The sequence below is a fragment of the Hyperoodon ampullatus genome (genome assembly GCF_949752795.1).
Source record: "Hyperoodon ampullatus genome assembly, chromosome: 3".
NCBI classification, from domain to species: Eukaryota; Metazoa; Chordata; class Mammalia; order Artiodactyla; family Ziphiidae; genus Hyperoodon; species Hyperoodon ampullatus.
The window spans coordinates 62832617-62859112 of record NC_136916.1 but is presented as its reverse complement, the minus strand read 5'-3'; the positions used below and the strand labels follow the sequence as shown (position 1 = coordinate 62859112).

General features: G+C 39.4%; 1 protein-coding gene and 1 pseudogene across 2 annotated transcripts in view; one reads left to right on the top strand and one right to left on the bottom strand.

Moving 5' to 3' along the window:
• Positions 1–26496, bottom strand: part of REC114 (REC114 meiotic recombination protein) — a gene marked incomplete at both ends in the record, with an annotated part of 113109 nt that overhangs the window by 53711 nt on the left and 32902 nt on the right. The gene's annotated exons all lie outside the window — the stretch shown is intronic.
• On the top strand, positions 16333–24707 carry LOC307049768 (eukaryotic translation initiation factor 5-like; annotated as a pseudogene). The gene is made up of 2 exons: positions 16333–16542; positions 23629–24707. The product of its transcript is annotated as a eukaryotic translation initiation factor 5-like (transcript).

Here is a 26496-nt window from a genome sequence, read left to right as displayed (position 1 = left end):
GAAAATCTACGAGTATCCAAGGACAATGAGGTTATTATAGATGACTCTACCCACAGGTCTCTTGATGAGACTTCCCCAAGCATAATGATTAATAAAATGGAAAAAATGAGGAGAAAGAGGAGGAGGAGAAGGAGGGGGCAAAGGAAGAAGAGGAGAAGGAGGGCTTAAAAGGAGAAAGAAGATGGGGAGGGGGGGAGGAGGAGGAGGAGGAGAAAAAAAGACACCATCACACCTATGAAATCATTCTGCAAAAAAAATGAAAGAGGGAAATATAACACTCAAGATTAAAAACGGCATATCATTTTGAAAATAACCTAGAAACAGAAGTAAATTTTTAATTAAAACTACTGTGTGAAATTTAACAAAATTTTTAAAAACAGGTTTTTTGAAACAAGAGATGAAAGATCCAGTATCAGGTAACAGACTGAGGTTTGGCTAAGAGTAAGACAGAAATAAGTGGGAGTTGGAAGAAATAAGAAATAAGAAAAATAAAAATGTGATAGCAGAGGGCTTCCCTGGTGGCACAGTGGTTGAGAGTCAGCCTGCCAATGCAGGGGACGTGGGTTCGTGTCCTGGTCCGGGAAGATCCCACATGCCGCAGAGCGGCTGGGCCCGTGAGCCATGGCCGCTGAGCCTGCACGTCTGGAGCCTGTGCTCCGCAACAGGAGAGGCCACAACAGTGAGAGGCCCAAGTACTGCAAAAAAAAAAAAAAAAAAAAAATGTGATAGCAGAATAAAAAACATAAAAGAATAAAAAAATGTAATAACAGAAGTAAAAACTATATCGATGAGAACCTAATAGAAAAATGGGAGGATTTCAACAGACACTTCACAAAAGAGGATATCCAGATGGCCAATAAACATAAGAAAAAGTATACAATTTCATTAGTAATAAGAAAAATATAAATTAAATCCAAAATGAGATATCCCTACACACCTACCCAAATTGCCAAAATAAAAAGAAAATACCAAGTTTTGTAAAGAATGTGGAGTGCTCTCATACATTATTAGTGGGAGTGTAAACTGGGCATAATCGCTTTGGAAAACTCTTTGGCAGTATCTACCAAAGCTTAATGTAGGCATACTCTCTGACTTGTCTCTCAGAGTATGTCCATGGATTAGGAGCAACACATCACCTAGGAGTTTGTTAGAAATGCAAAATCTCAGACCACACCCCAAACCTGCTGATTCACATTCAGCATTTTCCTAAGAGTCCAGGTAACTCATATGCACATTAAAGTTTGAGAAGTGTTGTTCTACAACTCATCCATTTTGCTTCAAACTCACCCACTCCACTCCTGGAAAAACACATACAAGTGTTCACCAAAAGATGTATATACCAGGATGTCCACAGCAGTACTATTTCTAATAGCTAAAGGTTGGAAATTACCCAAACACCCATCAACAATACAATGGATAAGCAAATTGTGATATATTCCAAAACGAGAATAGACAATCTATAACTGCACACAACAATAAGGACAAGTCTCATACATATAATAATGAGTGAAAAAAGCCAGACAGAGGAGAGTCCTGTATTATTCATTTTACACAAAGTCCAGAAACAGGCAAAACTAATCTGAACTGTTAGAAGTCATAATGGTGGTTAGCCTTTGGGAGAGTGGTGGTCTATGGTAGTGACTGGAAGGGAATATGAGAGAGGTTTCTGGTGTACTCAAAATGTTCTGTTTCTTAGGTACAAATTTCCGGTTATAAAATAAATAAGTCATGGCGATGTAATATACAGCATGATGACTGTAGTTAATAATACTGTATTGCATATGTGAAAGTCGCTAAGAGAGTAGATCTTAAAAGTTCTCATCACAAGAAAAAAATTTTTATAACTATGTATAGTGAGTGATGTTAACTAGACTTATTAAGGTGATTATTTCACAATATATACAAATATCAAATCATTATGTTGTATACTTGAAACTGATATAATGTTACAATGTCAACTATACCTCAATAAAATGTTGTTTCTTTTTTTTTGCGGTACGCGGGCCTCTCACTGTTGTGGCCTCTCCCGTTGCGGAGCACAGGCTCCGGACGCGCAGGCCCAGCGGCCATGGCCCACGGGCCCAGCCGCTCCGCGGCATGTGGGATCTTCCCAGACCGGGGCATGAACCCGCGTCCCCTGCACTGGCAAGCAGACTCTCAACCACTGCGCCACCAGGGAAGCCAAAAAAATGTTGTTTCTTAACCTGGCCAATAAGCATATGAAAGATGTGCTTCATTAGTTATCTAGGAAATGAGAATTAAACCACAATGACATACCATTACCCAGACACTAGAATATCTAAAGTTATAAAAAACTGACAATACGAGAATGCAGAACAACATGGACTATCTAACAGAGCTGGTGGGAAAGCAAAATCATACAGCCACTTTGAAAAAGAGTACAGCAGTTTCTTATAAAGTCAAATATTCACTTACCATGCAACCCAGCAATTCCATTCCCAGGTTTTTCCCAAGGGAAATTAAAACATATGCCCACACAAAGACTTGTATATAAATGTTCATTGCAGCTTTATTCATAATTGCCCCAAGCTAGAAATAACCCAAATATCCATCAACAGGTGAACAGATAAACAAATGTGATACCACCCATAAAATGACATTCTAATCAGCAATAAAAGAGAACATGATACACACAACAACATGGACAAGTCTCAGAAACATTATGCTGTGTAAAAGAAGCCAGACACAAAAGAGTATGTACTATATAATTCCATTTATATCAATTGTTAGCAAAGGCAAAACTAATCTGTAGTGATAGAAAGCAGAGTAAAAAGACAAAGCAATTGCCTGGGGACGGGGGTGAGTGGGCATGAAGAAACTTTCGGCGATAAATGTTTCATATCATGATTGTGATGGCGGTTTATACAGTTGTATACATTTATCAAAACTCACAAGTGAACTCAATTGAGTACATTTAATGTGTGTAAGTTATACTCCAATAAAACTCATTTTCAAAAAAGCCAACAACAAATCAAGAAAAAATATTTCAACATACGTTTAAAGATGTAATATTCTTACTCTAGAGAGATAATGCCAATAATACCAACAACAAAAGCCCAGTAACTCAATAAAAAATGTGAAGGACACTGTGGATTTCCAGAACGCTGAAAAAACTTACAGAAACACCTGAGGACTGACAGCTTTCAACTTTAGAAAAAGACTTAGATGTGAATCCAATGCTTGTAAACATTCCCTTAGTCAGAAGCTAACGGATAAATTTTTCTGGAATGGTAACATAAATCCCAAGTATAAATGGGTTATGGCTTAGGAAAAAGTGAGTTTTTCCAGAGCCTGGCAAAAACAGTGTCATCAGACAACACAGTCAGGGAAAGCTCTGCTGAGATTCATTGTATCTATTGCTGCCAGGAGTGGTCACCTCACTTCTAATAAGATTCTATTGCCTTTGCCAATTAAGCAAGGAAATTACTCTAACTCCACTGTGTATGAATGTGCTTTCTCCTTCCACCTACCTGAAATACATCAGTTGGCATCAGAAGTGAGACTGGCACAGACACACCACCACCCTCGTTAAAGAGTTTGGAAGGAGTGTTGGGGAAGACAAGTGAGGGAACGCTGCCTGAGGAAATATGGATGGAGACCAGAGAGACGAGAGCAGTTATGTGAGTTTTTCCCCTGGAGCAGTCATAGAGTGGAGTTCACAAACTGTTCTCTTTACCTCTGAAAAGTTGAGCCCAAGGGATAATTCAAAAGAGGAAAGACAAGATAGTCTAAGGCATAACTCACTGCCATCTCACTAAGGTGGGGAGGATGATCACAGATTCCCAAAGGGCTGAAAAGCCAGGGGAGGTAGAGGAGATACGATAGAGGACCCCCCTCACATGCCTCTCAGATGGGTAGACAGCAGCTTTTCAGGCTAGGAATACGTAAGAGCTGAAGTTTATTTAGATGTGGGAAAGTATAAAAATAGAGCAGCAAAATGCTTTAACTCTTGCTAACCCAACTCTCTCTGTAGGAGGATAACAAAACACAAAAAAAAGTGATATTAATTGATGCCAGTGGTTTTAAATGTGGGAAGGGGGTAATAATAAAGTTATGAAGAGCTTTGTCTTCCTTGATCCTTCCTGCAAAAGTGACCAAAGACTGGTTCTAATTTAAAGAATTTAACTGTATGAATAACTCGCTTTTAAAAGTTTGTGCTAAATCTTTCCTCTCAGAAAATTCTGAAATTGAGACTATGATTTGGACAAATATCTTTAAACTAACTGGGTTAAAATTAGTGTTGGAAGATTCCAGAGCTCATTTAAATAGGAATATAACATTTTCACTGGTAAACATACTATTTCTTTTGGAAGAATATTTGGGCTGAGTGTGAAAAGTAAAACAACCCAAAAACTATAAACCCCATTTCCAGGATGACCCATATTTCCCAAGAAAATAGAATTAAAATTGTCTCAAGGCCATTTAACTTCTGTGTTTCAGACATAATTTTATTTAGGTGAAGACACTTGTGCTGGATCAGAACCAACTGAGATAAAAAGGAGTACCTGGAAATAGAGGCTAAAGTCTTAGGAAATAATTTCCCCCATTTGGCTATCTTTAAGAATCTTGGCTTAAGACTCTGGATTCTGCAACTACTTGTGAGTCAAGAAGGGAGATACTGATAAAAGGTAGATCTTTACAGATTTATAATTGTAAACAGAATATGTTTTTAAATTTAGAGAAATATTCCAAAAGGAGTTATGAATTCCACATTTTAAAAAAGGGGTTTGAGTGAAAGGAAATGGATGGCAGCTCACTGAAGGATAAGTTCACTATGATCAGGAGCTCCAGCACCTGGAGGGGAGGAAACAAGCAGGACTGGGCAGGCAGCAAAGAAACAGGTGGCGAGAGCAATCTTATACTTAAGGGTGACTGCATGAGGGCACAACAAGGTACAGAACCCTGTGGCCCAGAAAAGCCACGCCTCCATGTCCCCAGACTAAAAAAAGGCTCACAGTGCTCATCCTACACTCAGCACAAGCTAAATGAAGATGAAAATCATGTAAAACCTAGCAAAAACAAAACAAAACAAAACGCATTCACTAGCTGGAACGTGTGCGTGTGTTTGTGTTGTATGTTTGGAGATGTGTTATAGTTTTAAGAGAACACACACACACTCTCAATCCTACAGTTAGTTCAACAACAACAAAAACCCAAAAACCCAATCAGAAAATACACAAAGACCTGAATAGGTATTTCTCCCAAGAAGATAAACAATTGCCAACTAGCACATGAAAAGATGTTCAACATCACTAACCATTATGGAAACGCAATGAGATATGACCTCACACCCATTATGATGGCTACTATTTAAAAAAACGGGAAAACAGAGACTAAGAAGACAATAGAAATAAATCAATGAAACTAAGAGCTGGTTCTTTGAAAAGATAAACAAAATCGACAAACCTTTAGCTAGACTCAACACTCAAACAGGAAAAAAAGAGGACTCGAAGAATATGAGTGAAGGAAGAGACTTACAACTGACACCACAGAAATACAAAGGACTATAAGAACTACATTTGAACAATATAATGAACAATTATATGCCAACAAATTGGACAACCTAGAAGAGACAGTTAAATTCCTAGACAACCTACCAAAACTGAGTCGTGAAAAAACTGAAAATCTGAACAAATCAGCTACTAGTGAGGAGATCAAATCAGTAATTAAAAACCTCCCAAAAAACAAGACTCAGATGGCTTCACTGGTGAATTCTATCAAACATTCAAAGAATTAATACCAATCCTTCTCAAACTCTTCCAAAAAATAGAAGAGGTTCCAAAAATAGAAGAGGGAATGTTTCCAAACTCATTTTATGAAGCCAGCATTACCTTGATACCAAAACCAGACAAGGATGCCACAAGAAAAGAAAATCACAGGCCAATATCCCTGATGAACAGAGATGCAAAAATCCTCAACAAAATATTAGCAAGCTGAATTCAATGATACATTAAAAGGATCATACGTCATGATCAAGTGAGACTTATTCCAGGAATGCAAGGATGGTTCAACATCTGCAAATCAATGTGATACATCACATTAACAAAATGAAGGATTAAAATCATAAGATCATCTCAATAGATGCAGAGAAAGCATTTGACAAATTCGATATCCATTTATGATAAAAACTCTCAACAGGCTTCCCTGGTGACACAGTGGTTGAGAGTCCACCTGCCGATGCAGGGGACACGGGTTCGTGCCCCGGTCCGGGAAGATCCCACGTGCCGCAGAGCAGCTGGGCCCGTGAGCCATGGCCGCTGAGCCTGTGGATCCGGAGCCAGCCTGTGCTCCGCAACGGGAGAGGCCACAACAGTGAGAGGCCCGCGTACTGCAAAAAAAAACAAACAAAAAACAAAAAACCAAAACCTCTCAACAAAGTGGGTATAGAGGGAATATACTTCAACATAATAAAGGGCATACATGACAAGCCCACAGCTAACATCATACTCAATGGTGAAAAGCTGAAAACTTTTCCTCTAAGATTAGGAACAACACAAGGGTGCCCAATCTATAGCCACTTTTATTCAACATAGTACAGTAAATCCCCTACATACGAATGAGTTCTGTTCCAAGAGTGAATTCATAGGTCCAATTTGTTTGTAAGTCCAACAAAGTTAGCCTATACACAATCAGCTATATAGTACTGTACTGTGATAGGTTTATAATACTTTTGACACAAATAATACATAAAAAACAAAGAAAAAATAAAACATTTTTAATCTTACAGTGCAGTACCTTGAAAAGTACAGTAGTACAGTGGCATTGAGTGAACAGGCAAGAAGAGTTACTGACTGGAGGAGGGAGGGGAGGTGGGAAATGGTAGAGCTGAAGGATCATCAGCAATAGGAGACAGAGGGCAAGCTGCAATTTCACTCACACCTGACACTGATGGAACACACGTTTGCATCTTTGAAAGTTCACAACTTGAAGGTTTGCATGTAGGGGACTTACTGTACTGGAAGTCCTAGCCACATCAACTAGGCAACAAAAAGAAAAAGGCATCCATATTGGAAAGGAAGAAGTAAAATTATCTCTGTTTGCAGATGATATGATATTATACAGAAAACCCTCAAGACTCCACCAAAAAACTGTTAGGACTAATAAATGAATTCAATACAGTTGGGGATACAAAAATCAGCATACAAAAATCTGTTGCATTTTTATATACTAATAACGAACTACCAGGAAGAGAAATTACAAAACAATCCCATTTACAATTGCATCAGAAAGAATAAAACACCTAGGAATAAATTTAACCAAAGAGGTGAAAGACATGTACATTGAAAACTGTAAGACATTAATGAATAAAAAAATGAAGTCACAAATAAATGGAAAGATAGTCCATGCTCATGGACTAGAAGAATTAATAGTGTTAAAATGTCCACAGTACCCAAAGCAATCTACAGATTCAATGCAATCCCTATCAAAATTCCAATGGCATTTTTCACTGAAGTAGAACAAACAATCCCCAAATTTAAATGGAACCACAAAATACCATGAATAGCCAAAGCAAGCTTGAGAAAGAAGGTCAAATTTAGAGATACCATGCACCCTGAATTCAAACTATATTACAAAGCTATAGTAATTAAACAGTATGGTATTGGCATAAAAATACATAGATCAATGGAACAGAACAGAAAGCTCAGAAATAAACCCAGGCATACATGGTCATTTAATTTACCACAAAAGAGCCAAGAATACACAATGCGGAAAGGACGGTCTCTTCAATAAATGGTGTTGGGAAAACTGGACAGCCACATACAAAAGAATGAAACTGGACCACTATCTTACACCATAAACAAAAATTAACTTACAGTGGATTAAAGACTTGAATATAAGACCTGATACCATAAAACTCCAAGAAGAAAACATAGATAGTAAGCTCCTTGACATAGATCTTGGTGATGAATTTTTGAACGTGACACCAAAAGCAAAAGCAACAAAAGTAAAAATAAACAAGTGGGGCTATATCAACAAACTAAAAAGCTTCTTCACAGCAAAGGAAACCATCAACAAAATGAAAAGGCAACCTAGTGAATGGGAGAAAATATTTGCAAATCATATATCTGATAACAGTTAATATCCAAATACATAAAGAACTCCTGCAATTCAATAGCAAAAAACCCCAAACAATCCAATTAAGAAATGAGCAGAGATCCGAATAGAAATTTTTCCCAAGAGGACATACAGATGGCCAACAGTACATGGAAAGATGCTGAACATCACTAATCATTAGAGAAATGCAAATCAAAACCACAATGAGATATCAACTCACACCTGTTAGAATGTCTATTATCAAAAAGATAAGAAATAACATGTGTTGGCGACGATGTGAAGAAAAGGGAACCTTTGTGCACTGTTGGTGAAAATGTAAATTGATGCGACCACTATGGAAAACACCATGGAGGTTCCTCAAAAAAATGCAAAATAAAACTACCATATGCTCCAGCAATTCTACAGGGTACTTATTTGAAAAATTAAAACACTATCTTGAAAAGACATTTGCACCCCATGTTCACTGCAGCATTATTTACAATAGCCAAGGTATGGAAACAACCTATGTGTCCATCAATGGATGAACAGATAAAGAAGATGTGGTATACATACGCAATGGACATCATGCTACGTGAAATAAGTTAGACAGAGAAAGACAAATACTGTATGATCTTACTTACATGTGGAATCCAAAAACAAAAGAACAAGCTTATAGATACAGAAACCAGATTAGAAGTTGCCAGGGTAGGGGTGGGGAGTGGGAGAAATGGTGAAAGGGGTCAAAAGACACAAACTTCTAGTTATAAAATAAATAAGTCATGGGGATGTAATGTACACCATGGTGACCATAGTTAATAATACATACAGTTGCCAACTTATGATGGTTCAACTTAACAATTTTTCAACTTTATGATGGTACAAAAGCGATAAAATTCAGTAAAAGTGTACTTTGAATTTTGATCTTTTCCCCTGGGCTATCAATATGCTGTATAGTACTCTATCGTGATGCCTGGCAGTGGCAGTGAGCTGCAGGTCCCCCAGCTACCGAGTGGATCATGAGGATTAACAACCAATACACTTAAAACAATTCTGTTTTTCATTTTCAGTGCACTATTCAATAAATTACATGAGATATTCAACACTTTATAAAATACACTTTGTGTTAGATGATTTTGCCCAGCTGTAGGCTAATGTAAATGTTCTGAGCACATTTCAGGTAGGTTAGGCTAAGTTATAATGTTCAGGAGGTTAGGTGTATTAAATGAATTTTCACTTAGTATTTTCAATTTATGATGGGTTTATCGAGACATAATCCCATATTAAGGAAGATCTGCACTATATTGCATATTTGAAAGATGCTAAGAGAATAGATCTTAAAAGTTCTCATCACAAGAAAAAAATTTTGTAACTATGTAAGGTGATGGATGTTAACTAGTTTATTGTGGTGATCATTTTTCAATGTATACAAATATCAAACCATTGTATACCTGAAACTAATAATGTTATATGTCAATTACACCTCAATTAAAAAAAACAAGAAAATAACAACCATTAGTGAGGATGTGGAGATACTGGAATCTTTGTGCACTGTTGATGGGAGTGTAAAATGGGACAGCCACTGTGGAAAAAAAGCATGGTAGTTCCTCAAAAAATTAAAAATAGAATTACCATATATTCCAACAACCCTTCTGGGTATATACCCAAAAGAACTGAAAGCAGGGTCTCAAAGGGATGTTTATATACCCATGTTCATAGCAGCATTATTCACAATAGGCAAAAGGTAGAAACAACCTTAGTGTCCACTGACAGAAGAACAAATAAAATGTGGTATATACATGCAATGGAATATTATTCAGCCTTAAAAAGGAAGGAAATTCTGACACAGGCTGTAACCGGATGAATCTTGAAGACACTGTGGTCAGTGAAATAAGCCAGACACAAAAAGACAAATACTGTATGATTCTACTTACACGAGGTAAATAGAGTAGTCACAGTCATAGATACAGAAAGTAGACTGACTGTTGCCAGGGGCTGAGCTGGGAGAGGGGGAATAAGGAGTTGTTGTTTAACGAGTATAGAATTTCAGTTTTTCAAGATGAAATGAATTCTGGAGATGGACAGTGGTGATGGCTGCACAACAATGTAAATGTACTTAATACCACTGAAATGTGCACTTAAAAATGGTGAAGATGCTAAGTTTTATGTTAGGTGTGTTCTACCACAATTAAAAACAAATTTTGACAGCCCACCATACGGTAAGAGAGAATCTGTTCAAAATGCCAAGACTGGAAAGGGGAAGCCAGCTGAACTTGGGCCAAGGTAGACTGAAGATGGAGTCAAGGTCTCCGGGCCCTTTGGCTATACCAACCCTTTATAAGAAATAACAACAGAATGACCTAGTGGTGGTTTTGCATGGAGCCTTTCGACACTAATGTCCTCACCTGGATGCAGGTGCTAATTTAACAAGCAAAATGGAAACCTATGATACTACTGTACACCAAGCTACAGTTTAATCTGAAGCATTAAGCTCCCGTGGACCTCACAGGAAGTGGCAGAGAATTATGAAGTTTAAGGGAAGTCAAGTTTAAATAGCTGCCCGGGTCCAAGCAGAGAGCCCAAAGCTTTTTGGATTTCAACAAAAACATCACAGAGGGAGCTGTTACTGGGCCCCAGCAATCAGTTTCTCTGAAAGAAATGATGCTGTACTTTTGGTTTTTTTGGTTGTGCAGCTTCTACAAAATTTGATAGTACAAATACAGCACACTTAAATCCATGCCAATAATTAGACTCTCATACTAAAACAGAAGAGGCTAAAACTTTCCATGGCTATCCTGTCCCTCCCTTTTATGGGAAAAATTCTAAAAATATATCACAACCCAGATTAGTATGAAGGGAGAGGGTGTGTAAATGTAATACCAACAGAAAATTGCAATTGAAATGTGCTATAATCTAAATATGTTTCCTCTTCTATGTGTTGGTTCTTGTGGAACCCAGAAAATACTGCGAATACATTCCATAAACTGACAGAACTGTTCTTTGATTTAGGGGGCAAAATGTTTTTTAAATATGTATTCTTATTTTTATCACACTTACATATACACATAATTTAAAGAACCAAATATTTGTATAATAAACATTGATTCATAAGAACTAAATATTTTTAAAGTTTATTACATGAACAGTACTAAAAAAAGGAAAAAACATCTCAGTAGATGCAGAAACAGCATTCAACAAAATTCAACTCCTATTCATGACTGAAAACTCTCAGCAAACTAGAATAGAAGGTAACTTCCTCAATCTCATAAAGGGTATTGACAAAAACCCTATAGCTAACACTATACTTATTGGTAAAAAGACTGAATGCTTTTCCCCCAAGATCAGGAACAAGGTAAGGATGTTGACTCTCACTAAAGGATGTATTAGCTGGTGCAATCTGGGGAAAAAAGAACAGGGAGCTGGACAGAGTACACAGACTGAATGAAAGGAGGAATGTGTAACTGTCTATTCACAGACAACAGATCACCTGTGTAGAAAAAACTACAAAACATCTAAAAAAAGCTGTAGAACTAATAAATGAGTTCAGCAAGATCACAGGACACGAGGTCAACATGAAAAAAAAGTCAATTGTATTTCTATACCTTAGCAACAAATTATTAGGTATTGGGATTTCTAAAATTCTATTTACAATAACTTAACCATAAAGTATTTGTGGATAAATTTAGCTAAATACGTATAAGACCTATTGTGAAAACTACAAAACACTGCTGAAAGTTTATAAATACATGGAATAAATAAAAGATATAAATAAATGGAGACTTATAACATGTTCATGGGTCAGAAGATTCTAATAAGATGTCAATTCTCCCCAAGATGATTTATAGATTCAAAGGAATCCCAATCAAAACCCCAGCAGGTTTTTTTTTTTTTTTTTTTTTTTTTTTTTTTTGCAGGAAAGCTGACTCTAAAATGCAAATGACAGAACAACTTAGAAAAAGAACATGGAGGAATTACACTACCAATTTCAAAAATTACAGCAAAGCTAAAGTAATCAAGACAGTATGTTATTGGATTAAGAATAGACATTTAGGGCTTCCCTGGTGGCGCAGTGGTTGAGAGTCCGCCTGCCGATGCAGGGGACACGGGTTCGTGCCCCGGTCTGGGAAGATCCCACATGCCGCGGAGCGGCTAGGCCCGTGAGCCATGGCTGCTGGGCCTGCGCGTCCAGAGCCTGTGCTCCGCAACGGGAGAGGCCACAGCAGTGAGAAGCCCACGTAATGCAAAAAAAAAAAAAAAAAAAGAATAGACATTTAGGTCAACAGAACAGAAAAGTGAGTCTAGAAACAGACACACACATACACAGCAAACTGATTTTTAACAAAGGTGCCAAGCTAATTCAATGACAAAAAGTTAGTCTTTTCAATAAATGATGCTGGAACAATTGTTATGTATGTGCAAAAAAATTAACCCAGACCCTTAACCCTCACTATATATGAAAAATTAATTCAATGGTTCCAGAAGTAGATTCTCTAAGGTCCATGATTATGTCCATAACATAGTAATTTTTTCAATACCACATTGCCTTAGTAGAAGACAAGAAGGGATTCTATACCAAATAATAAGAATAAACATTAATGTTATTAAATACTACTAAAAATTCATAACGAACCACAGGGCTAAATGTAAGAGCTAAAATTATAAAATTTCCAGAAGAAAACACAGAAAAATATCATTACAATCTTAGAGTAGATGAAAATTTCTTAAATAGCATACAAAGAGAAAAAACAGGAATTCATTAAAATTTTAGGCTTTGGCTCTTCAAAAGACAGTTCTAAAAAATGAAAAGGTAAGCCAGAGACTGAGTGAAATATTTGCAGAACCCATTTCTGATAAAAGAGCTGTAATCAGAATAAGAACTCTTAGAAATGCAAATCAAAACAACAATGAGTTATCACCTCATACGGTTAGAATGGCCATCATCAAAAAATCTACAAACAATAAATGCTGGAGAGGGTGTGGAGAGAAGGGAACCCTCCTACACTGTTGGTGGGAATGTAAACTGGTACAGTCACTATGGAGAACAGTATGGTAGTTCCCTGGGAAACTAAAAATAGAGCTACCATATGATCCAGCAATCCCACTCCTGGACATATATCTGGAGAAAAACATGGTTTGAAAGGATACATGCACCCCAGTGTTCACTGCAGCATTGTTGACAATAGCCAAGACATGGAAGCAACCTAAACGTCCACTGACAGATGAATGGATGAAGAGGATGTGATACATATATACAATGGAATATTACTCAGCCATTAAAAAGAATGAAATAATGCCATCTGCAGCAACATGGATGGACCTGGAGATTATCACACTAAAGTGAAGTAAGTCAGAGAAAGACAAATATCATGTGATACCACTTATATGTGGAATCTAAAAAAAAATGATACAGGTGAACTTGTTTACGAAGCAGAAACAGACTCACAGGCTTAGGGGATGAACTTATGGTTACCAGGGGGGAAGGGTGGAGGGGGAAGAGACAGATTGGGATTTGGGATTGACAAGTACACAGTGCTATATTTAGAACAGATAACCAACAGGGACCTACTGTATAGCACAGGGAATGCCGCTCAATATTCTGTAATAAACTAAATGGGAAAAGAATTTGAAAAAGAATAGATACATGTATATGTATAACTGAATCACTTTGCTGTACACCTGAAACTAACACAACACTGTTAATCAACTATGCTCCAATATAAAATAAAAATGTTTTAATGCAAAAAAAAGAAAAAGAACTCATAATTCAAATATAAAAAGACAGATAACTCAGTTAAACAAGGTTATAAGATATAAACAGACACTTCAATAAGATACACAAATGGCAAATAAACACACAAAAAGATGGTCAATGTCATTAGCCATTAAGAAAATTCAAATTAAAACCACCATGAGATACCACTACATATGCACAAGGATAGTTAAACTTAAAAAGACTGACAATGCCAGGCTTCCCTGGTGGCGCAGTGGTTGAGAGTCCGCCTGCCGATGCAGGGGACACGGGTTCGTGCCCCAGTCTGGGAAGATCCCACATGCCGCGGAGCAGCTGGGCCCATGAGCCATGGCTGCTGAGCCTGCGCGTCCGGAGCCTGTGCTCCGCAACAGGAGAGGCCACAACAGTGAAAGGCCTGCTTACCGCAAAAAAAAAATAATAATAATAGTAAATAAAAAGACTGACAATGCCAAGTGTTGGTGAGGACATGGAACAACTGGACCCTCACACATTGCTTGTAGGAATGCAACTTTGGAAAACAGTTTCGCAGTTTCTTATAAAGTTAAACATAGATGTACTATATGACCCAACAACAGTTCCTCTCTTGGGAATTTACCAGAGAAAAATGAAACTATATGTCCATACAAAAGGCTGTATACAAATGTTTATACCAGCATCATTCATAACAGCCAAAAAATGGAAACAACCCAATGTCTATAAAAAAATTGAATGTATAAGCAAATTAGGTTTATCCACACAACAGAATATTATTCAGTAATGAAAAGAAATGAACAGTATGGATGAATCTCAAAAGTATTATGCTAAGTGGAAGAAGCTAGACACAAAAGGGCTACATACTGTATGATTTTATTTATGTGAAATTCTAGAAAAGGCAAAACTATGGTGGCAAAAAGCAGATCAGTGGTTTTGCTAGGTGCCAAGGGTGAACAGAGAAGATGGACTGCAAAAGAGCACAAGGAAACTTTCTGGGTTAATTGAAATGTTCTATACCATGACTGTGTGGCGGTTATACAACTATACACATTTATCAAAGCCCATCAAACCAAACACTTAAAATTAGTGAATTTTATTTTGTGTAAATTATACCTCAATAAAGGTATCTTTTTAAAAAGAGTTTAGACAGTCACACGCTCTCCCACATCGCAGCACAGAGGCCAGGGGCCGACCCACCAGTGGCCTATCCAATACCCATCCCTTCTGCTCCCTCCTTGCTGGCAGAGCCAAGTGGGGGCATCTGCCCTAAGGGGTGGTGTGGGTCCCTCTCTGGCCCAAAGAGTAAAGAGAGCTTTGTTCAAGTCCACCGCCAGTGGTGGGCAAGAAGGGGCCCCGTGATACAGTTCTGGCCAAAAGGCAGAGGCTCTGTGGGGGCTTCTGGAAATGGATCCCTTGCTTGTAAAAAGCTATGCCGAGAAGGGACTTCTTGCTTCCTGCCTCTGGACACAGCCCAGAGTGTTCTGAGACCCCAAGAACTGTACAGGACACCTCTCACCACTTGGAGCTGTAGCAGCCATCTTGCAAGCATGGAGGGACCTGTCTGAGGACCAGGACCTGCCCAGACATATTGAATTTGAATCCCTGGGGGTGAGACCAGAACTCATGCATTTTCTGCAGACTCTCCAGGTGACTCTGGTGCACCCAGGACCGAGGACCACTGCTCTGAGCATACAGTGCTGGACCAAGACGTGCCCTGTCCAGCAGTGATTTCGAGCATTCCTTTCCCAGGTGACTGTGGTTGGCCCTGATCCATCATCAGTTCAGTCCTATGGGTGTGAAAGGGCTGCCATAATTATGGACCACAAACAGGGTGGCCTAAAGCAACAGAACTTTATGCTCTCATAGATCTGGAGGTCAGAAGTCTGAAATCAAAGTGTCCGTAAGGCCAGGTTCCCCCTGCTGTCACATTTGGAGGTGCTGGATGGACATGAGTTTTGGGGGACCCTATTCAACCTAGTACAGCTTTCTTCTTTACTTTCTTTTCTCCTGCTCTCACTCTTACTGCCCTGGGGTTATACTTCTTTCCAATAAAGCGTCAGCACGCAAGCTTGCTTTCAGGTTTTCCTTTCTAGGGAAACTGCAGTAAGAAAACAACCATATTCCAGACAGCGAGAACATTCCAGAGGTCGCCAGGCCCCAGGCGCTGAAGGGTGTGGACCCCAGATGTCGCTGGGACAGCCTGTCCCCGCTGCTTGGTGGCGCCTGGCCCGGCCGCTGCTCACTGTGCTGCCTCCGCCGCGCTCCTCGGACTCGGGTTCGCGCGTGTCTCACTTCATCCCAGTCCCGGGAGAGCAACGTTGGGTTTATGTCTTTATTTGATGAAAATGAGCTGTTGTGCAGCCACTGGTACCGTATTGGGCAAACACAGCATACAAGCAAGAAGCTTACAGCCTCAGTGGCGAAAACTTTTTCATGTCAGAGACCGAGAACTCTTGCAGTCGTTTATGTCATCCCTTCTTCTCCAGACAGGGGATACCAAAAAGCTGCAATTAAAGATATCTTCATCTTATTGATAAAGCCACTAATGAGCCAAAATGTCTGTCAACGTCAACTGCAGCATGTCAGACCAGTTCTATCGCTGCAAGATGCCTCGTCTGATTGCCAAGGTTGAGGGCAAAGGAAATGGAATCAAGACAGTTATAGTCAACATGGTTGACGCAGCCAAAGTGCTTAATCAGCGTCCAACGTATCCCACCAAGTATTTTCGTTGTGAACTGGGAGCACAGACCCAGTTTGATGTTAAGAATAACCGTTACGGGGGCTTCCCTGGTGGCGCAGTGGTTGAGAGTCTGCCTGCCGATGCAGGGGACAGGGGTTCGAGCCCTGGTCTGGGAGGATCCCACATGCCGTGGAGCAACTGGGCCCGTGAGCCACAATTACTGAGCCTGCGCGTCTGGAGCCTGTGCTCCGCAACAAGAGAGGCCGCGATAGTGAGAGGCCCGCGCACCGTGATGAAGAGTGGCCCCCGCTTGCCACAACTAGAGAAAGCTCTCGCACAGAAACGAAGACCCAACACAGCAAAAAGGAATTAATTAATTAATAAACTAAAAAGAAAAAAATTAAAAAAAAAAAAAAAGAATAACCGTTACGGACTTCCGGGGAAGATGGCGGAAGAGTAACACGCAGAGATCACCTACCCCCCCCCAGATACACCAGAAATACAGCTACATGTGGAACAACTCCTACAGAACACCTACTGAACGCTGGCAGAAGACCTCAGACCTCCCAAAAGGCAAGAAACTCCCCACGTACCTGGGTAGGGCAAAAGAAAAAAGAAAAAACAGAGACAAAAGGATAGGGACGGGACCTGCACCAGTGGGAGGGAGCCGTGAAGGAGGAAAGGTTTCCACACACTAGGAAGCCCCTTCGCAGGAGGAGACGGCGGGTGGCGGAGGGGGAAGCTTCCGAGTCGTGGAAGAGAGCGCAGCAACAAGGGTGCGGAGGGCAAAGCAGAGAGATTCCCGCACAGAGGGTCGGTGCCGACCAGCACTCACCAGCCAGAGAGGCTTGCCTGCTCGCCCGCCGGGGCGGGAGGGGCTAGGAGCTGACGCTCGGGCTTCGGTCAGAGCGCAGGGAGAGGACTGGGGCTGGCGGCGTGAACACAGCCTGAAGGGGCTAATGCGCCACAGCTAGCAGGGAGGGAGTCCGGGAAAAAGTCTGGACCTGCCGAAGAGGCAAGAGACTTTTTCTTCCCTCTTTGTTTCCTGGTGCGCGAGGAGAGGGGATTAAGAGTGCTGCTTAAAGGAGCTCCAGAGACGGGCGCGAGCCGCAGCTGAAAGTGCAGACGCCAGAGACCGGCGTGGGACGCTGGGGCTGCTGCTGCCGCCGCCAAGAGGCCTGTGTGCTAGCGCAGGTCACTGTCAACGCCCCCCTTCCGGGGAGCCTGTGCAGCCCGTCACTGCCGGCCTCTGCCGCCTCAGGCTCGCCCCGCACTCCGTGCCCCTCCCTCCCACCCGGCCTGAGTGAGCCAGAGTCCCAGAAGCAGGTGCTCCTTTAACCCTGTCCTTTCTGAGCGAAGAACAGACGCCCTCCAGCGACCGACATGCAGAGGCGGGGCCAAATCCAAAGCTGAGACCCGGGAGCTGTGAGAACAAAGAAGAGAAAGGGAAATCTCTCCCAGCAGCCTGAGAAGCAGCGGATTAAAGCTCCACAATCAACTTGATGTACCCTGCATCTGTGGAATACATGAATAGACAACGAATCATCCCAAATTGACTAGGTTCTTGGTGCTGCAGCCAGGAGTCAGTGCTGTGCCTCTGAGGGGGGAGAGCCAACTTCAGGACACTGGTCCACAAGAGACCTCCCAGCTCCACATAATATCAAACGGCGAAAATCTTCCAGAGATCTCCATCTCAACACCAGCACCCAGCTTCACTCAACGACCAGCAAGCTACAGTGCTGGACACCCTATGCCAAACAACTAGCAAGACAGGAACACAACGCCACCCATTAGCAGAGAGGCTGCCTAAAATCATAAAAAGTCCACAGACACCCCAAAACACACCACCAGACGTAGACCTGCCCACCCGAAAGACAAGATCCAGCCTCATCCACCAGAACACAGGCACTAGTCCCCTCCACCAGGAAGACTACATAACCCACTGAACCAACCTTAGCCACTGGGGACAGACACCAAAAACAATGGGAACTACGAACCTGCAGCCTGCAAAAAGGAGACCCCAAACACAGTAAGATAAGCAAAATGAGAAGACAGAAAAACACACAGCAGGAGAAGGAGCAAGATAAAAACCCACCAGACCTAACAAATGAAGAGGAAATAGGCAGTTTACCTGAAAAAGAATTCAGAATAATGATAGTAAAGATGATACAAAATCTTGGAAATAGAATAGACAAAATGCAAGAAACAGTTAACAAGGACCTAGAAGAACTAAAGATGAATCAAGCAATGATTAGAAACACAATAAATGAAATTAAAAATACTCTAGATGGGATCAATAGCAGAATAACTGAGGCAGAAGAACGATTAAGTGACGTGGAAGATAAAATAGTGGAAATAACTACTGCAGAGCAGAAGAAAGAAAAAAGAATGAAAAGAACTGAGGACAGTCTCAGAGACCTCTGGGACAACATTAAACACACGAACATTCGAATTATAGGGGTTCCAGAAGAAGAAGAAGAGAAAAAGAAAGGGACTGAGAAAATATTTGAAGAGATTATAGTTGAAAACTTCCCTAATATGGGAAAGGAAATAGTCAGTCAAGTCCAGGAGGCACAGAGAGTCCCATACAGAATAAATCCAAGGAGAAATATGCCAAGACACATATTAATCAAACTGTCAAAAATTAAATACAAAGAAAACATATTAAAAGCAGCAAGGGAAAAACAACAAATAACACACAAGGGAATCCCCATAAGGTTAACAGCTGATCTTTCAGCAGAAACTCTGCAAGCCAGAAGGGAGTGGCAGGACATATTTAAAGTGATGAAGGAGAAAAACCTGCAACCAAGATTACTCTACCCAGCAAGGATCTCATTCAGATTTGATGGAGAAATTAAAACGTTTACAGACAAGCAAAAGCTGAGAGAATTCAGCATCACCAAACCAGCTTTACAACAAATGCTAAAGGAACTTCTCTAGGCAAGAAACACAACAGAAGGAAAAGACCTACAATAACGAACCCAAAACAATTAAGGAACTGGGAATAGGAACATACATATCGATAATTATCTTAAATGTAAATGGACTAAATGCTCCCACCAAAAGACACAGATTGGCTGAATGGATACAAAAACAAGACCTATATATATGCTGTCTACAAGAGACCCACTTCAGACCTAGAGACACATACAGACTGAAAGTAAGGGGATGGCAAAAGATATTCCATGCAAATGGAAACCAAAAGAAAGCTGGAGTAGCAATTCTCATATCAGACAAAATAGACGTTACAATAAAGACTACTAGAAGAGACAAAGAAGGACACTACATAATGATCAAGGGATCAATCCAAGAATATATAACAATTGTAAATGTTTATGCACCCAACATAGGAGCACCTCAATACATAAGGCAAATACTAACAGCCATAAAAGGGGAAATCAACAGTAACACATTCATAGTAGGGGACTTTAACACCCCACTTTCACCAATGGACAGATCATCCAAAATGAAAATAAATAAGGAAACACAAGCTTTAAATGATACATTAAACAAGATGGACTTAATTGATATTTATAGGACGTTCCATCCAAAAACAACAGAATACACATTTTTCTCAAGTGCTCATGGAACATTCTCCAGGATAGATCATATCTTGGGTCACAAATCAAGCCTGGTAAATTTAAGAAAACTGAAATTGTATCAAGTATCTTTTCCAACCACAATGCTATGAGACTAGACATCAATTACAGGAAAAGATCTGTAAAAAATACAAACACATGGAGGCTAAACAATACACTACTTAATAACGAAGTGATCACTGAAGAAATCAAAGAGGAAATAAAAAAATACCTAGAAACAAATGACAATGGAGACACGACGACCCAAAACCTATGGGATGCAGCAAAAGCAGTTCTAAGAGGGAAGTTTATAGCAATACAATCCCACCTTAAGAAACAGGAAACATCTCGAATAAACAACCTAACCTTGCACCTAAAGCAATTAGAGAAAGAAGAACAAAAACACCCCAAAGTTAGCAGAAGGAAAGAAATCATAAAAATCAGATCAGAAATAAATGAAAAAGAAATGAAGGAAACAATAGCAAAGATCAATAAAACTAAAAGCTGGTTCTTTGAGAAGATAAACAAAATTGATAAACCATTAGCCAGACTCATCAGGAAAAAAAAGGGAGAAGACTCAAATCAATAGAATTAGAAATGAAAAAGGAGAAGTAACAACTGACACTGCAGAAATACAAAGGATCATGAGAGATTACTACAAGCAACTCTATGCCAATAAAATGGACAACCTGGAAGAAATGGACAAATTCTTAGAAATGCACAATCTGCCAAGACTGGATCAGCAAGAAATGGAAAATATGAACAGGCCAATCACATGCACTGAAATTGAAACTGTGATAAAAAATCTTCCAACAAACAAAAGCCCAGGACAGGCAAATTCTATCAAACATTTAGAGAAGAGCTAACACCTATCCTTCTCAAACTCTTCCAAAATATAGCAGAGGGAGGAACACTCCCAAACTCATTCTACGAGGCCACCATCACCTTGATACCAAAACCAGACAAGGATGTCACAAAGAAAGAAAACTACAGGCCAATATCACTGCTGAACATAGATGCAAAAATCCTCAACAAAATACTAGCAAACAGAATCCAACAGCACATTAAAAGGATCCTACACCATGATCAAGTGGGGTTTATTCCAGGAATGCAAGGATTCTTCAATATACACGAATCAATCAACGTGATACACCATATTAACAAACTGAAGGATAAAAACCATATGATCATCTCAATAGATGCAGAGAAAGCTTTCAACAAAATTCAACACCCATTTATGATAAAAACCCTGCAGAAAGTAGGCATAGAGGGAACTTTCCTCAACATAATAAAGGCCATATATGACAAACCCACAGCCAACATCGTCCTCAATGGTGAAAAACTGAAACCACTTCCACTAAGATCAGGAACAAGACAAGGTTGCCCACTCTCACCATTCTTATTCAACATAGTTTTGGAAGTTTTAGCCACAGCAATCAGAGAAGAAAAGGAAATAAAAGGAATCCAAATAGGAAAAGAAGAAGTAAAGCTGTCATTGTTTGCAGATGACATGATACTCTACATAGAGGATCCTAAAGATGCTACCAGAAAACTACTAGAGCTAATCAATGAATTTCGTAAAGTTGCAGGATACAAAATTAATGCACAGAAATCTCTGGCATTCCTATACACTAATGATGAAAAATCTGAAAGTGAAATCAAGAAAACACTCCCATTTACCATTGCAACAAAAAGGATAAAATATCTAGGAATAAACCTACCTAAGGAGACAAAAGACCTGTATGCAGAAAATTATAAGACACTGATGAAACAAATTAAAGATGATACAAATAAATGGAGAGATATATACCATGTTCTTGGATTGAAGAATCAACATTGGGAAAATGACTCTACTACCCAAAGCAATCTACAGATTCAATGCAATCCCTATCAAACTACCACTGGCATTTTTCACAGAACTAGAACAAAAAATTTCACAATTTGTATGGAACACAAAAGACCCTGAATAGCCAAAGCAATCTTGCGAATGAAAAATGGAGCTGGAGGAATCAGGTTCCCCGACTTCAGACTATACTACAAAGCTACAGTAATCAAGACAGTGTGGTACTGGCACAAAAACAGAAAGAGAGATCAATGGAACAGGATAGAAAGCCCAGAGATAAACCCACACACATATGGTCACCTTATCTTTGATAAAGGAGGCAGGAATGTACAGTGGAGAAAGGACAGCCTCTTCAATAAGTGGTGCTGGGAAAACTCGACAGGGACATGTAAAAGTATGAGATTAGATCACTCCCTAACACCATACACAAAAATAAGCTCAAAATGGATTAAAGACCTAAATGTAAGGCCAGAAACTATCAAACTCTTAGAGGAAAACATAGGCAGAACACTCTATGGCATAAATCACAGCAAGATCCTTTTTGACCCATCTCCTAGAGAAATGGAAATAAAGACAAAAATAAATACATGGGACCTAAGGAAACTTAAAAGCTTTTGCACAGCAAAGGAAACCATAAACAAGACCAAAAGACAACCCTCAGAATGGGAGAAAATATTTGCAAATGAAGCAACTGACAAAGGATTAATCTCCAAAATTTATAAACAGCTCATGCAGCTCAATAACAAAAAAACAAACAACCCAATCCAAAAATGGGCAGAAGACCTAAACAGACACTTTTCCACAGAAGATATACAGACTGCCAACAAACACATGAAAGAATGCTCAACATCTTTACTCATTAGAGAAATGCAAATCAAAACTACAATGAGGTATCACCTCACACCAGTCAGAATGGCCATCATCAAAAAATCTAGAAACAATAAATGCTGGAGAGGGTGTGGAAAAAAGGGAACACTCTTGCACTGCTGGTGGGTATGTGAATTGGTACAGCCACTATGGAGAACAGTATGGAGGTTCCTTAAAAAACTACAAATAGAACTACGATATGACCCAGCAATCCCACTACTGGGCATATACCTTGAGAAAACCATAATTCAAAAAGAGTCATGTACCAAAATGTTCATAGCAGCCCTATTTACAATAGCCCAGAGATGGAAACAACCTAAGTGTCCATCATCAGATGAATGGATAAAGAAGATGTGGCACATATATACAATGGAATATTACTCAGCCATAAAAAGAAACGAAATTGAGCTATTTGTAATGAGGTGGATAGACCTAGAGTCTGTCATACAGAGTGAAGTAAGTCAGAAAGAGAAAGACAAATACCGTATGCTAACACATATATATGGAATTTAAGAAGAAAAAAAATGTCATGAAGAACCTAGGGGTAAAACAGGAATAAAGACACAGACCTACTAGAGAATGGACTTGAGGATATGGGGAGGGGGAAGGGTAAGCTGTGACAAAGCGAAAGAGAGGCATGGACATATATACAGTACCAAACGTAAGGTAGATAGCTAGTGGGAAGCAGCCGCATAGCACAGGGAGATCAGCTCGGTGCTTTGTGACCGCCTGGAGGGGTGGGATAGGGAGGGTGGGAGGGAGACGCAAGAGGGAGGGGATATGGGAACATATGTATATGTATAACTGATTCATTTTGTTATAAAGCAGAAACTAACACACCATTGTTAAGCAATTATACTCCAATAAAGATGTAAAAAAAAAGAATGACCGTTACATTGTCAGTGGGCCTTATGAGGCGAATAAGCTGCAAGGCATGTTGGACGGATTCATTAAAAAATTTGTTCTCTGTCTTGAGTGTGAGAATCCCGAAATGGATGTGCATGTCAATCCAAAGAAGCAAACAATAGGTAATTCTTGTAAAGCCTTGGGCTACCGAGGCATGCTTGACACACCTCATAAACTCTGCACGTTCATTCTCAAAATCCCACCTGAGAACAGTGACAATGGTTCAGGAAAGAAAGAAAAGGAAAAGAAAACTAGAAAGGGCAAAGACAAGGAAAATGGCTCCGTGTCCAGCAGTGAGACACCACCACCACCACCACCCAATGAAATCTGTCCTCCTCCACATGCTGTGGAAGAAGAGGAAGATGATGACTGGGGGGAGGATACAACAGAGGAAGCTCAAAGGTGAAGAATGGATGAAATCAGTGACCACGCAAAAGTTTTAACTCTCAGTGATGATTTGGAAAGCACTGTTGAAGAGCGTGTCAATATCCTGTTTGATTTTGTTAAGAAAAAGAAAGAAGAGGGTAGTATTGACTCATCTGACAAATTATAGCTGAAGCAGAAAGACTGAATGTAAAAGCCATGGGCCCTCTTATTTTGACTGAAGTTCTTTTTAATAAGAAGATTAGAGAACAAATTAAGAAATACAGGCACCATTTCTTACGACTTTGTCACAACAACAAAAAAGCTCAACGGAACCTTCTTCATTGTTTGGAGTGTGTGGTAGCAATGCACCAAGCTCAGCTCTGCTCCAAGATTCCACATATCTGGAAGGAGATGTATTATGCAGACCTTTTGGAGGAAGAAGTCATCATTAGCTGGTCAGAAAAGGCCTCTAAGAAATATGTCTCAGAAGAACTTGCCAAAGAGATTCGTGTCAAAGCGGAACCTTTTATAAAATGGTTGAAGGAAGCAGAGGAAGAATCTTGTGCTGGTGAAGAAGATGATGAAGATGAGAATATTGAGGTGATGTATTCAAAGACTGCCAGTGTACTGAAAGTTGAAGCTGTAAAGTCTGACAACAAGGACGATGACATTGATATTGATGCCATTTAAAGGGGTGGATGCAGCCCAGCTTAACAGTTTAATGCTGAGAATCTTTCTGCATCATCAGCCAGAAGTGCAACATGTATGTGCAAAAGCTAAAATGGCTTAACATCATGCTACACTTTCTACTAAAAATGTATTTCTGTGAGTGGTCTGTATTTAAACCCAACAAGACATCTAGGGAGTCCATACACATATCAGTGAGCAGATGCAGTGTGCTTATTTACAGCATGTTTCTTTTTGAAAAATTAGTGGTGGGCACATTTGGATCACATTTATATAGTTATAAAAATAAAGATTTGATTTTGCTTGTTCTTCAGATTTTTGGCTCTGAATGACTTAAGTAAGCTGAAATAATTGGCCCCTTTAAAAAATGCTGCATCATCATTTAACCCGATAGGATTATTGGAGCCTGTTAGATATTGTCAGGTGCTGAGACTATAAAGAGGTCTCAGCAGAATGTGAACATAAATTTACTTATAAATACCTTACGTAGTCATTAAGAAATGTAGTACTTTTAAGTCTTATTTCTAGTTCCTCAGATTGGCATGTGGTAATGTACATTCTTCCCATGCCAAGGTGGACTGATAATCAAATGACAGTGCAATACCTTTACCTTACTGAGAAGTTAAAATGACCTGAGTGTCCTATAAATAAAATTTTAAGAACAGGTTTTGAAACTTGAATTGTGTTTTTTTCATTTCTTCTATACTTGCCCCAAATTGTAGTCTTTGAAGTCATGTGCACTTGCACGTTGGATGAGCCAGGGGAATTATTACATTAACATATAAGCATTTTATTATGTGTATGTAGCTCTTGCTTTATACTGAGAGAAAACTGAAACTCTGGGGAGTGATTAAATAGTAAGCTCTACGATTTTATTTGGGGGAAGCAGGAAAAGGCACACTTAATCTCTAGCAAACACTGAGTATAATTTTTCAGCATTTACTCTTGATTCAAATTACAATTTCAAAATATTTAGACATACTGTATCTTTTGTTCAGTATGGATTTTTCCCCTGATAAACTATGGTTCTTTGATGACTTCTGCATTTGGACACATAGCTTATGCTTTTCAGGTTTTCATTGCTATCTTGCCAAAATAAGTGTTAACTATGTCTCAAATTCCCCCCCACACCCCCCAAAATGTCTTATTTTTTAAAAAAGCTAAAAGCATACTTCTAAGAGCCTATATTTTGGTGTAAGACTTGGGGTGTTTTTTATTTTCACACTGAATATTGTGAGATACCCAGGAAGTCTGTGATGATGGCAATGGAAAGCAGGTGCCTAGGGCCTGACCCAGCCCATCCTGGGCTTTAGATTTGGAAATAACTTCCTTGTGATGTGCTTGCCCAATCTGCTGATGTAAACTCCCTTGATAGATGGGCTTATGACTACATCTGAGAAATCATCTTGAAGATACAAATTTACACAAAAAGTACACTGTGGGAATCAAAATGCATGGAGTGAATTTTTGGGGGAGCATGGCTTATATCATTCACCTCTTTCTTTGTGATCCATCTCACAGATTACAATGAAACCTTAACAAATGTATGTGAGTTTTTTTCACATTGAAATTATATAAACATTTGGTATAATAAAAAACAAATAAAAAGAGTTTAAAGAAGATTTTAAAAAATATTACTCAAGTTATGTATGTATATACAACATGCATCAAATTGTAGAGCTACAATATTTCTCAATAGTGATGTCTTAGAATTTAATAAACTTGGTTTTGTTACTGCAGTGCAAAAAATCATTCCATGTATGATACCAAGTTTGTAACAACATCTACCATT